General features: G+C 39.3%; 1 long non-coding RNA gene across 1 annotated transcript; it reads left to right on the forward strand.

The window, feature by feature from the left end:
• Window positions 1–732: 732 nt before the first annotated feature.
• On the forward strand, window positions 733–3,655 carry LOC120440049. Its single transcript, XR_005612921.1, has 3 exons — window positions 733–795; window positions 2,270–2,362; window positions 3,311–3,655. It is a non-coding gene; the product is annotated as an uncharacterized LOC120440049 (long non-coding RNA).
• The last annotated feature ends 10,287 nt before the right edge of the window (window positions 3,656–13,942 follow it).

Raw genomic sequence — 13,942 nt, forward strand, 5'->3', positions numbered from 1 at the left:
AAAAACATGCCACAAAATGCTCTGCTTGGTTAGTGCTTGTTTGTGCCGGTAAAATTAACATTTGTGCTGCTACGGTTTTGCAGTTATTAATGTTTTAGTTTTTCGCGATGACGTCACGGGCGTCGAGCACGCTCCCCGTGCTTACGGGCGCGAGTGAGCGCCCTTTTACTCTAATCTTTATGTTTCTAGATTTTTTTTTCTGCCTGTTTCCACCAGTTTCATCACTTTGTTCTAGTTTTTTTAGACGTTGTAGGGTGATGTAGACGTCGTAGGGAACGCTCGCTCGCACCCGAGCATTTTGTGGCATGTTTTGACCTATTTTGGGCCATTTTCGTGTTGCTTGGGGGGGCTCGTGAACTCTGAATGACCTATTAAATAAAAGTGTAATATCCTTGACACCGTAGCAATACAAACGATGATTTTACCAGCACAAACCGACACTAACCACCTAGTATACTTGATTTTATTTTTGGGGGCAAGGGGTCACTTCAGACTGGGCTGCTCCGGTATATAATGGTAAACTGGTCACATGAACAGAAGACAATCGATTGGAGATAGAAGGCATGATTTATGAAATGAGTAACAGAAATGTTGGAGCATTTGAAATTTAACTTGTATTATTAATACATTTTAAAAGAAACAGGAGTGTTCTTAAGTTTAGACCATCGCCGTGCAACCCCTTGCATGTGTCTCACTGTACACGATTTTTTTGTGGTTTTCTTTTTCTCCCAGGTTGCTGGTTGTGGAATTTGGAGCTGTGGAGATTTGAGCTGTGCTCCAAAAGTGCATGTAAAGGTACAAAATGCTTTCATATTATTTACTTTCTCCTTAATATGCAATTTTACATTTTGAATTCTCTTATTTGGTCTTTTAGGTTATAAATGTGGTGTTGTAAGCTTTGCTCTTTAAGTGTATCTAAAAGGTACCAAATTCTAAAACACTTGAGACTTAAACACTCAATTCTTGGTCTGAGACGCTCATATCCGTGCATTTACAGTCATTGTCTTTGTACTTTCAAAACATGGGGTGGTCTTAGGACTCATCTAAGTCGTGCACATGTTGCTAAGCCCTCTCACACTGTAGAACATGTTATTTTGACTTGTCCTTCTTGTTCTGAAAGCCACATATCAACAAGCAGAGAATGCTTCCTCCATATTAATAAACATCTCAAGAGGTTTGAGACAGTAGATTGTGTTTATCAAAATTGTTCTTTCAAAACTAATGTATATGGTACATTCCAGACACAAGAGTAGAAAACATTCATACATGCATGCTAAGAGATTTCAAAAGTGAAATAGTGAAAAGAACTGAATTTACAAGTAAAAATGATCTTTCTGAGTCTGCAGATGAAGGGTCCTCTGACTTGCATTGTGAAGCTGGTGTAGTTAGTGAAAATTTGGAGGAAGCTGTAGTTAAAAACCTTGCCTTGGTTTTATTGACGTTGGAGGTCTTTTCACATGTACCAACATCAGCAATCGACAATTTAATCGAGGGGCTACATTTTCTATTCACTACTTCTGCTTTACCCTTAACAAATAGTTTAACTTTGGCTGTTCTCAAGGAGCATAATATTGAGGTTAGTGCATCGCTAGTGAATGAGTTGTGCACTGTATTATACACTGGAAATCCACTACTTAAAAGTATTGCAAAAGGAGGATCACTTGAAACAACATTTAAGCGCAAGAAGTTTTACTATGAAAAGTTTAATGTTGTTGAGCCAGAGGAATATGTTCTAGAGGAAAAAACAAAAAAACCCTTTCAATATATTCCACTGCTAAAGTTATTGGAGCAGTTATTTCAACGTGAAGATATTGTTGGAAAGCTAGTTGACATATAATCTTTATGGGAATGAATTTGTAAGCTTCTCATTCTCTAACACAAAATAGTGCTTGCTTGCAACGTGTTGCCCCCTAATGGCAGAAAACTACACACTGTCACTTTAAATATTGGAATAAAATCTGCTTTGCCCTTTAGTATATTTTGGAAAAGCAGACATTTGTGAAAGCAGGTGTCTGCTGTGCATCCAGTTAAAAACCATACATCTAGATTGTCAACTAGCAGGCTACATTACATTACTGTGACATTGTTTCTCCCTGCAAGTTGTGAAATGAGGATTATAAATTCATCTTTATGGGGAAAAAGCATGTTTAAAATTACTTACAAACAATTATGAATTGGTTAAACAACAATAAAAATGGTCTTTTTATGTTTGTGGGGGTCTCTACTAACATCAAAACAGTAATTGCCCTGCATGTGTTGTTTTGTTTAGAGTTCCCGAATCGAAGTGAAGTGTGAATGCATCCTTCAAGCTGTGATTATATACCTGAATGAGAACCCTCAAAATATCATCAAAGAGTACATGGTAAGTTTATTTTTAAAGGGATATTTTCACCCCTCAGTAAAATTTTGACTGTCATAATTCCCAGAGTTTTGTAAGTTGAAAAATGCTGCCAGATCAGGCATTCTCCTGATCTGGCAGCAATCAGTTTTCTTTTAAATTAGCTTACAACAATAAAGTGCAAGGGAACTACTAGGATTTTGTTTCCATTCACTTACATTGTTTTATGCTAAACTAAAGAAAATAACCCTGGTCAGCACAATATTAATATTATTATTAATAATATTATTACTTTGGCACAGGTCCATCTGAGTGAGGTGTAAATTAACTCTTCAGTCAGTGTAGAGGGCAAAGTACTCACCACCTGTTGTGTAGCAGGTAGCATCCAGCTGCTGCTGGATTCCAACCCTTCATCTTACAGCCATTTTATTGTTTTTGTTATCCTTTCCGTTACAACTCGCACAACTATTAGAAATGCCCCCTCCTTGGCCAACTTGGTTATTTACTCCAAAGTCACATTTTATCTCAAGAGGGTTTGAGATTTGCTGTTTGCCCTGGGAATGTTCGCAAGAAAAATGTGCTCATAGGATGTTTCATTGGCATTGTGCGGCTGTACACCACACATGGTAGGGTCACCCACAAGTGTCAGTTTTTTAGTTTTGTTTTTGTCATTCGATACGTGTGCGGTCTGGAACTCTCTCGGCCGTTTGAAACTCCTGCCGTGTGAACCAGGCTTAACGGTGTGCACCGCTGCATGCTCCTTCTGCCCAGTCCATGTTTCATTTCTCTTCTTCTTGGTCTTTATTTGGTGATAGTCTTAAATCCACACTTTTCTTTGGTCTGTTCTCCTCAGTCTCATTCAGGGATCTGTGTAATTATGGTAGTGTGGACCATTTAACTAAAATGGAGTGAATAGACAGATGATGGGATGACCAAAATACAACGGATTTAAAATATTTCTGTCCTTTTCAGGATTTCAACGTGATGGAAGCTGAAGAGCTCGAAAGGATGGATTTGGGGTGTTTATAAAATAATCCACGAAGGAGCACAGCCCGATGACTCCCTTGAAGATGTTGGCATCATTATCGAGAGATGCACCGTCTTGCAGGATCTTCACGATGTGGCAAGCAGGTGTGCACTTTTGTTTGGGCTAATTAACTGCGTCAATCTGAGTTACCCAAAGCCACTTCGCTACACATTTGAGTTCTTCCAGAAGGTGCTCATGGGACTGGAAGACAAAAAAACTGTCTAACAAAATACAAGTGCTGAAGAACAAACTCTGCCAAAAGGAGACGCAATGACTCTTCCAGATCGAAATGTCCCTCAAAATAAGTGCTCTGTTTTCTTGCTGACTAAAAGTTTTACTGTTTAAAAGTTTATAAATAATATATATATATATATATATATATATATATATACATATATAGATAGATATATATGTATATGTTGATCCTTGTTTGTAAATATTTTGTCATAGCTTTTAATATTTAAGAGATTTACTGAATGCTATGTTTCTTTTGATTGTGGAAAAGAAAACATAATTCAGAAACAGAGTTTTTTGAACTGGGGACAAAATTACCCAGATGGATATATTTTCTTGTTTCACTTGTTTCACAACATTTTCTTCAGTTTGAGTTGCTGTGGTAATTCTGCAGACTGTAGCCATTGCAGACCTACAACTGTAGATCCTGAAATCATTCTGGCAGGTTTGACATCCTAGTCCTCACTACACTGTCACTTAGTTGAAACTGGAAAGTTGTTTCAGATGTTTACATTTTGTTTTACACACTTCATTTAATGTTGCATTATGCAGTGTTGTTTCCCTGTTTAAGCTTTGCCTCATTAAAGGCTTTTGTTCAAGTTGTTAAAGCAACACAATTTTTTTTTTTTTTGTATTTGCACTTCATATTAGCTCTGGTGTACCAGGTTTCCATTGTAGGTCAAGGATCTTGAGTGTTATAAATGTTCAAGTGTATGTGCAAACAAATGTGAAAAGGTTCTAAGGTTGTCACCTGTACTCAAGTTAAGTGCTGGATTTTTGGTCTTAGCATTTAATTAAGAATATTTTGAGATTTGCTATATGCATTTTTTTAATTGTAAAATTATGATTTTTATTATAAAATTTATTATATAATAGAAAACTTATAATTCTGAATCAGATTTTTGGAACTGGGAACTAAATTGTCCAGATTTACCTTTTTGTGTCACTTAAGTATTTTCTGTAATTGCATTATACAGTGATTTTTAAGTTGCTGTGGTAAATCTGCAGATCTGACTAGAATCACAAGTTGTTGTATTGAATTTGACATCTTACAGCATACTACAATGTCACTTTGGAAACAACTTTCGAGTTTCAACAATGTTTAAATTTTGGTCATGCACTTTAAGCATTTAATATTGCCTTATGCGGTGTTGTTCCCTGTAGAAGCTTTGCCTTGTTAAGGCTTACCGTAAATAAAGTTGTTGATGCAGCACCCTTTTTTGCATTCACACTTTATGTAAGCTTTGGTGTAAGAGTTTTCTATTGAAGTGCAAGAATCTTGAATGTTACAAATGTTAACGTGTGAGCAAGTGCAAAAGGGTTCTTGAGTTGTCACCTGTACTCTGTAGTTAAGTGTTAGACCTTTGCTGAAGACCTCAGAAAGGTCCAAACACCTAATTACAATGTATAGATGACAACTCAGGAACCTTTCTAGACTTGTTTTGTTGATACCTAAACATTTAGCATATAGATGAAACTATTCATTAAATCATTATTAATCAAATTAATTAGGTCCAAAACACAATCTAAATGGTGCCATTAAATTCAAATTAATATTGTCAATTGAACCTAAAGCAATACAGTTAATAAAATGAACAAAGTGTTTAAATTCTAATTGATAGTGTTAAATAGTAACAATGAAAGGAAAGCTGTTGCTTTTATAGAACAATTTCACTTCTGATATACATCACCATTGAAATTGCAGATAACAACCATATTGATTTATGTTTAATTGACCAGGTTTTGTGGAAAAGATTGCCTTAACTTTGTCAATTAAATCCAACGTTTTATTTCTTAGAGTGTATTAGTATATAGGTTTTTTAAAAAGTTTAATTTCACAGGAGAGAATCTGTGCTAAAAGACTGAAAAATACTATTCAAATTTTCTTTGAATTTAAGCACACATTCTTTGTGTTTGTTCTCCATTTACTTCATTATAGTGCATAAATGTCTGTTACAAGCTGAAATATAAAGTTGAAAAAATTTAATCAATTGATCAATTAATTGCAATTATTGCGATTAATTACAGAAAATCGTGAGATGAATTTGTTTTTTTAAGTTTTTCTTTAGTGTTTTTAATCTATTGACAGCACTAGCACATAAGCAATTAACAGTCTTTAGTGCTGTCTGTAGCCTCGTCTATTTGTAAGACAAAATAGACGAGCGCATCAATGAGTTGATCTTCAATGTCACATGAAATATCACATATGCACCTGTGTCATTGGAGAGAGGGATGGCCTTTAATTTTGCAGCATTCGTCTTATAGAGCATAGTTGACACTGTATCTTAAGCTGTGGTGAGTATGAGGTCCTTATGAGACTTATTTCTTGTCTTATTATCTGCAGTTCCCTCATTTGTCTCAGATGCAATCCATGTTTTTCTTATCGTAACTGTCAAATATCTCTCCGTTTTGATGACCATTTAAACCTGGGACAGCATCGGATGTGCATATTATTAACGTAACTACTAGAGATGGCACGATACCACTTTTTTATGTCCGATACCGATATCATAAATTTGGATATCTGCCGATACCGATATGAATCCGATATAGTGTGTTTTTTAATCAATAAAACTGTTTTTAATATCTTGCTGCATTTTGTATAAGTTCATACTCAAGTTTAAATAAACAACAACACTAAAGCTATTCTGTTATACCTGTATGTAAAAATACACTGCACCCAAAATATTTCATAGTTCAGCAAAACCGATCAATCTAATAAACTTAAACCTGCTCCATCCTCCCTATTCTGGTATTTTAAAGAGTACTTAGCAGAAATATTAAGCAACCTAACTAACAGGGTTGCAAACTACCCAAAAAAAAAAAAAAAAAAAAAAAAAATAGGAACCACCCCCACCCTCCACCTCATGATGCTTAATCGACGTAATCAACTTTAATTTGATGCAGTGTGAAAAAAAATGCACAGAATTTAAATAATTTTTCAAGAATAATTAAATAGATTCAACATCTTTCTTCAACAGAATTGCAAACTGCATAGATGGTATCTTCCCAAAGGAAAAAGTACTATAGCTTACTAGGGTATATTAGACTTAACAGTTACTATATACAGTAATGGACTTCTATACAGTTTACATCAGATTAAAACTTTGGGTGTAAGATTCAGATAATTATTTATTAAAAGCTAGACATTTTAAATGAGAATAAGAAAGAAAAGTATGTCTTTGTGCCCCCTTTTCCCTGTTCATGCCCTATCGGCCCCCCTGGCTAAACTTTGCTAGATCCGCCCCTGCACAGTTACCAGCCGTCAGCTACGTAGAAAAGGATCCTGGTCTAGAAAGTAATATTAAATAAATTCTAACAACAGCTTATCAAGCTTAAAGGTGCTGCTGTTGTTCAGCCGCTGGTTTCCTCTTTCTGGTGCAAAGTGGGCCAAAAACAAAGAAGACAGACGGACTCGCGACAGAAAAGCCGATCAGCTGATCATTGATCAGTTTCACGATTGAAGTAGCAGCAGAGGGAGAGAGAGAGGCAGTCGCTCCATATATCGGTTGTTAAGCTTAACGTGGGAACGCTTTACAAACATTCAGAGATGAACTTACACACTTGCTTTACTTCTCTCTGGGATAACTTTGTTGGAGATGAAATGCTGGTTTGGTAGCGAGGCTACAAATACACACAGCCGCTCTATCACATGACGCATACTGCTCCGACGTGCTACGGTTATGAGCCGAGTTACGCCGTGTCGCAAGTTTTGTGAGGTGCTTTTTTGATATTTAATGGATCGGATTACATTTTTTATTTCTCTCCGATATCCGATCCAGTAATTTAGGCCAGTATCGGACCGATACCGATACGTAATATCGGATCGGTCCATCTCTAGTAACTACGGTGAATTTCTTTGTTCTGTCGTAAAAGTGATTCCGATGTTAAACATTAGGTCGCGTGACTTTTCTGCAAGGTAACTTGCGCCCCACCAGTCATATCTCTACGCCCCACCAATGAGACACGCCACACACTGGCTGCACTTCCTCCCATTGTAAAAAATAATGCCAAAATTTCCTGTTTCTGGAAGCTGCATGTTGCACTTTTGGAGTCAGAGTCTGCACAGTAGTGATTTGAGGTGGAGTGATTGTGTCACACTCCCGCCCACACACCCGCTGGACATGACCGCAAACACGCCCCCTCTACACTTTTTACGTAGCCTGGCTGCTCCAGTTTATTTGCTGATGGGTTACCGCGACTGACGACTCGTTCAATTAAGGTAAATATAACCACGTCACTGTTATGAAAAAGACAGACAGCTTTTCATCTTATAGTTCTACAACATCTAAAATCACTCTGTTGTTAATTCGTTTGCTAGATTAGCTGTTATTATACAGACTGTATTAGAGGATTTTTGCTAGCTAGTTAGAGATGCTACACGCAGGTTACTCTCTTGTCTGCATGTTTGAATGACTCAACACTCCGTAGTTTTCATTTCATCCATTTTTAGACAGAGAGGACATCAGTTGCACACTGCACAGAGGCCCAGAGCTACTGTTAATATTAGAAATGTCTAAAAATGTAATCTTGTCCTTTGATATTTTAACATAAGCCAGAGAATAATATAAAACTGGAGATTTGAACAGTTTTAGATAGATATATATATAGATATATTACACTCACAGAGCACTCTAGAGCCTGGTAACATGTAAAGCCTGAACTTTAAATAAAAGCAGCAGCAGTCAACATTATTATCAACAGCTACATCCACCCTGGGGGTAAACTAGTGAGGGAGACCATGAGGACCAAGCTGGGTTTCCTGTAGGGCTGCCACAAACGATTATTTTGATAGTCGACTAATCAGATCATGCGCCCATTGGACGTAAAACGTACAGCTTATTGCACCATTAGCTTACATATTTAAGTGTTTACGGTATGTGCTAACTAAAAAATAAAGACAAGATGATAGTTTATTAAATTTTAATGAAATTTGCAGATTGTTTCGGTGGAGTTTAATAAACTCAGCCGTCTGCTCCTTGCTATCTAAAATATAACAGGACACCGGAGTATACTCTCAAGCATCTGACACTTATGATAATCAGTTGTCTGCTTGACGTTTAATCAGCTGTGTAAAAACTATAACTTTAATCTCAGCCAAACCGATTTACTCAGGAACAAATAAAACACTGAAAAAAGCCAAACAATAACATTTTTAAGTTATCTAAGTGACTTATATACAGTGTTGGGACTAACGCGTTATTAAGTAACGCGTTACAGTAACTACGTTATTATTGTGGTAACGAGCACGGTAACTAGTTATTATGCCAAAATCAGGAACACATTACTCGTTACTGGGATTTAGATAGGCTCGTTATTCGTTACTTCGTGTGGTGGATATCGCGGAGCTTCCACAGATTCACTAACATTAGCAAGTGGTGGAAGCCAGCAGGTGGATGAGAGAAAGGGGAGGCAAGAGGAGAGACCCGAAGCGGCCGCCCGTCCGAGTGTCAGGTGAACTGAAATTCAGGTAAGAAGTTATGACCTGCAGTCTATCTGAGTCAGATATAAACCAAGTTTAGTTGGAGTTTATTTTCGTTATGCTGACTTTTTCGTACTGCGTGCTAGCTAGCATTTCTATACAGCTGGGTGGGTGCTGTGTTACTGATGTTGAACTTTATGTTGTTCATAAGGTTAATTATTAGAGTTGCCAACCGTCCCCTAAAAAACAGAATCGTCTCGTATTCAGAGAAAACATTATGCGTTTCGTATTGAGGTGAAAAGAAACACAGTTTGTCCCGTACTTCAGCTACAATGAAAAAGACACAAAGCTGAAGCTGCACAGCTGCTCTTCTTCTCTCTCTCTCCCTCCTCTCCTGTTTCTACTTCAATCATGAAACTGATCAATGATCAGCTGATCGGCTTTTGTCTCTTGTTTGTTTATCGCCCACTTCGCGCCAGAAAGAGGAAACCAGCGGATGTCGCGTTAAACAACAGCAGCACGTTTGATCAGCTGTTGTTAGAATTTATTTAATATTAATTTCTAGTATCAGCTGATGTTTGCTGGAGCCACAGCTGTAAAAACTGCTGGTCATGATATTGGTTTGGTTATCTGGTGAGTGGGAAACATGAAGATGAAACTAGGAGATGTCCTGACTTGGATGGCTTACTGTAATTGATGGAACCATGTATTCTGCTCTGTACCAGAAAAACCTGAAGGAGAATGTTCAGCTATCAGTTCATGTCCGGAAGCTGAGTTTATTAGTTTTGTAATTAATGCAGTTTTTGTGCACCAGGTGGACACCAATTGCGTCAGAGTACTTTAAAACAGGAAGGTTAAGTTTATTCAAACTGTTGCAAACCAGGAGGTTTTTTGATTATGGTAATAAGGAAACCTGACTTAAAACAAATATAAATTAGACTTTTTTGTCCAGCACATCCCACAGATACTCGATTGGATTGAGATCTGGGAAAGGCTAAGTCAAGGATTGAGGCACAGACTGTCACGGGACAGGTAAGCGGCTGGTACGTTCTACTGTGTTGGCCCCTGGGCAGAGCTGTCATCTCCTTACCTGTCCAACTCACCTGGAGGTAATCCGGTGCAATCCACAGAGGGTCTCAACTTACCTTCACTGGTAACAAGTTCACACTCCCCATGTTCTATGATCAAGTTTATGTACTTACCTCGTTCTCTACGTGTTACAGCTCTCTTGTCACACCACTGCTCCACTCCTCAGCAGCCAGAGTCAGAGAGCCATTATTTCTATATATCTGTCAGTTTATGTAAGTTTATTTTTGAATTCAGAAGTTCATTACAAAATGAGAGAGAATGTTATGCTTAATTTGGTATACCTGTTTAACAGCTTTTTGAGGCAACTATGGTAAATGGTAAATGAATTGGGTTTTTTACAATGCTATTTACTCTACCTGGGTACTCAAAGTTGTAAAACGTGCCTCATTCACCCATTCATACAAGCACTTTTTTTAAGTGCTTTCTATCTAGCATTCACATAAATTCATACTCTGATGGAGTAGATGAGATGAACAACCATTTGATTAGTTGATGACCTGCCCTACAGCCACCCCTTAATTACCCATTAACTATCTGATTAGGCACGTAGACATGCTCTAAACAATCTCCATGCAAACTATAGATGATTATGACTATCTGCTAGAATCGGAAGCACTGAGAAGGATTTTTTTTGCACAACCTTCTCTGCAACTGATTTCACCTGGCAACAGCCAGCAACTCACCAAACAGTTAGAAAATACACATTTTTCCCTAGTGACCAAAGGTTGCCTTATGGGCTCTATGGGCTCTATGACCTCTCTGACCGACCAGTGCATCACATGTCCGTCATTTTTGCTATTTTTTAAATTTTGTTTTACAACTATTTTGCTTACTCTCTTAACTTTAAGTAAAAATCTTGATTTGAATGTAAGTGTGGACATATTTTGAGAGAGAAACATTAGAGAAAATCCTAATGTGTTATCATAAAGCAAGTAAAGTACTGGAAAACAAAGTATCTTTGGGTATTAGTACCAATTTAGATGTAATGGCAAAGGTACCGGTGATTTTTCAAATGTTACAGGCACCTGGCCCAAAAACTAAAACAAGAGAGATATATTAAAGATAAAAGAAATAGAGGAGAAAACAGAACAATAAAACACAATAAAAGTTCAATATACTAGATTAACTAACCCTAACCCTATCAACAATATCCCACATAGCAGACAGGTCTGACCTGGATCTGGTGTCAAGCCGGCACTGCTGGCTGACTTCTGGCATGGTAAGTGATATGTCATCCAGATACGGGCCAGATGGCACTGTTTATGTGATGGCATGCCACATCTGGCCCGATTATGGTTTGGTTTATGTGGCCCAGGCTCATAGAAAACAGGTCTTCCCCGGATCCGGCATCAAGCTGGCACTTCTGACTGACTGGTGTCATGGCAGGGTGTATGTCAACCAGATGTGGGCCAGGTCTGGCAATGATGGCACTATTTATGTTCCCAATTTTCTATTTTACTTAGAAGACCCAAATGCCATGTTGCAATACTATATGCTATGGTAGCCAACATTTCAAATGCAGGTTTGACAGGTTTGTGAATGTACATTGATAGGTTTGTAGCTTGAACCTATTCGCTGGAACGTTGAAGACAATGTAATTACACAGCAAGCAAGACACAAAGTAGGCAAAGTTCTTTATGTTTCATGTGCACGGGAGAGAACTGAACAAACGCCGTTCCTTCGCTTGACCCCAGTTGCTCTCGTCCGCTCTCCCGTAACACTGCTCTTTTATTGTGGTTACATGAATATGCATAGGTTCATTAACATATGACATCTTACATAGGTATGCATGTGAACAAAGAATACCGTGTGTGTGTGTGTGTGTGTGTGTATGTGTGTATCTGTGTGTAGGGGGTCAAACTGTGACCCCAGGAAGACTCCCCAGAGCCGTCCATCTAAACAAAAGGCACTTAGACTAAAACAGTTTATCCTACCATAAAACAATAAGACAAGGTACGACCTCTCCCATGCTCCTAAAATGTGGGTGTGAAAGTCAGAGAGCTCTGGAATGCACACAAAGCCTTTTACAGCCTACTAAAGATCACACATCCTATCACTACACAATCGATTATACACCTCTAAGCATATATGGGTAGATATTTCTAAGCATAAATGACAATCACAATACAAAACCTAACATTCCCCCCTTTGACAGTTATGCTAGAAAAGTCCCCAGTTATGAATACCTCATGTCTGACAGTGTCAATGCAACCATTTTTATACTCAGCATATGTAAACGTATACAGTTTGACAAACATATTGGCAGTTATCCAAGTTCTCATTGATCTCTTTCAATGGTAAACTGCATCCTACAAGTGAACAAATGAATTGTTAATGGTCAAAATAAGAAATTAAAATTTAAAGATCACTCCAGCTTGGTGGTGCTCCTCTACAAGACATGTAAATCGCACGTCTCTCTGCAGAGTGGTTTGAGTTCTGGAGGGCGTCATAAATGTCTCTCCCAGTTGTTTCCATCACTGTCCATAGGACCAGAGTCCAAATGTATGTAGAATAGACATTCAAACATACCAGTTGAGTTTGTTGTTTGTCAACATGGGTCTCAGCTATCATGAAAGCTGCAGGCCTCGTCAGTACTCTAGTTTTATGGCCTCTACCAACCCCCATCACCTCACTTCAGGCCTCCTTGTCTTGTGGGGGATACATATCCTCCACTGTCCATCCTCTGCAGGAAAACTCTCTGTGGAAAGGGTGCTGGATCCAGTTATCTTACTGCTGTTATGATCCCCAGCACTCTTCAGAGTGTCATCGTATGCACAGTACAGTGACACAGCATTAGGTGATGTTCATAGGAAACTGCTGTCATCACCACCATAGCTTCTGGTTCCTCTGCTTCTCACAGAATCATGATGCCATCCTTGGACTCCCTCTGCGCTGTCGATGGAGCTTGGCACGCTCCCCTCATCCTTCAGGTGCCCGTCTGTCATCCACAATCTCCTCTGTTGGCCTCTGGAAAGCCCCCTTGGCACAGCTCTCATTCCAACGCAGCTTCATGGTCCTTGCTGTGGCTCTGAAATCTGATCTCATGATGGGCCCCAAACAGCTCGATCTTTGACCTCAACCACTGCCCGGGCTGTCAGCTATGCCTGGAATGGGTTCTCGCTTCTCACTGGGCCTCTGAAGATTTCTCAGGAGATTCCTTTCAGCGGAACACTGGACCAGCTCTTTATCCTCTCGAGGATACTTGAGGGTGCATGGGAGTTTGCCCAACCAGTCTACATGTGTTTTGTGGACTTGGAGAAGGCATTCGACCGTGTCCCTCGGGGTGTCCTGTGGGAGGTGTTGCGGGAGTATGGGGTGTCTGGCCCACTGCTACGGGCCATTCGATCCCTATACAACCGTTGTAAGAGTTTGGTTCGCATTGCCGGCAATAAGTCGGACTTGTTTCCGGTGAGTGATGGGCTCCGCCAGAGGGCTGCCCTTTATCACCGATTCTGTTCATAATTTTATGGACAGGATTTCTAGGCGCAGCCAAGTGGCGGAGGGCTTCCACTTCGGTGGCCTCAGAATCTCATCTCTGCTCTTTGCGGATGATGTGGTTCTGATGGCTTCATCGGTGGGGCCTCCAGCTCGCACTGGAACAGTTCGCAGCCGAGTGTGAAGCAGCAGGAATGAGGATCAGCACCTCCAAATCTGAGGCCATGGTTCTCAGCCGGAAAAGGGTGGAGTGCCCACTCCGGGTCGGGATGAGTTCCTGCCCCAAGTGGAGGAGTTCAAGTATCTCGGGGTCTTGTTCGCGAGTGATGGGAGAAGGGAGCCGGAGATCGACAGACGGATTGGTGCTGCGGCTGCAGTGATGCGGACGCTGCACCGG

Source organism: Oreochromis aureus, linkage group 4, assembly GCF_013358895.1.
Source record: "Oreochromis aureus strain Israel breed Guangdong linkage group 4, ZZ_aureus, whole genome shotgun sequence".
Classification (NCBI taxonomy): domain Eukaryota; kingdom Metazoa; phylum Chordata; class Actinopteri; order Cichliformes; family Cichlidae; genus Oreochromis; species Oreochromis aureus.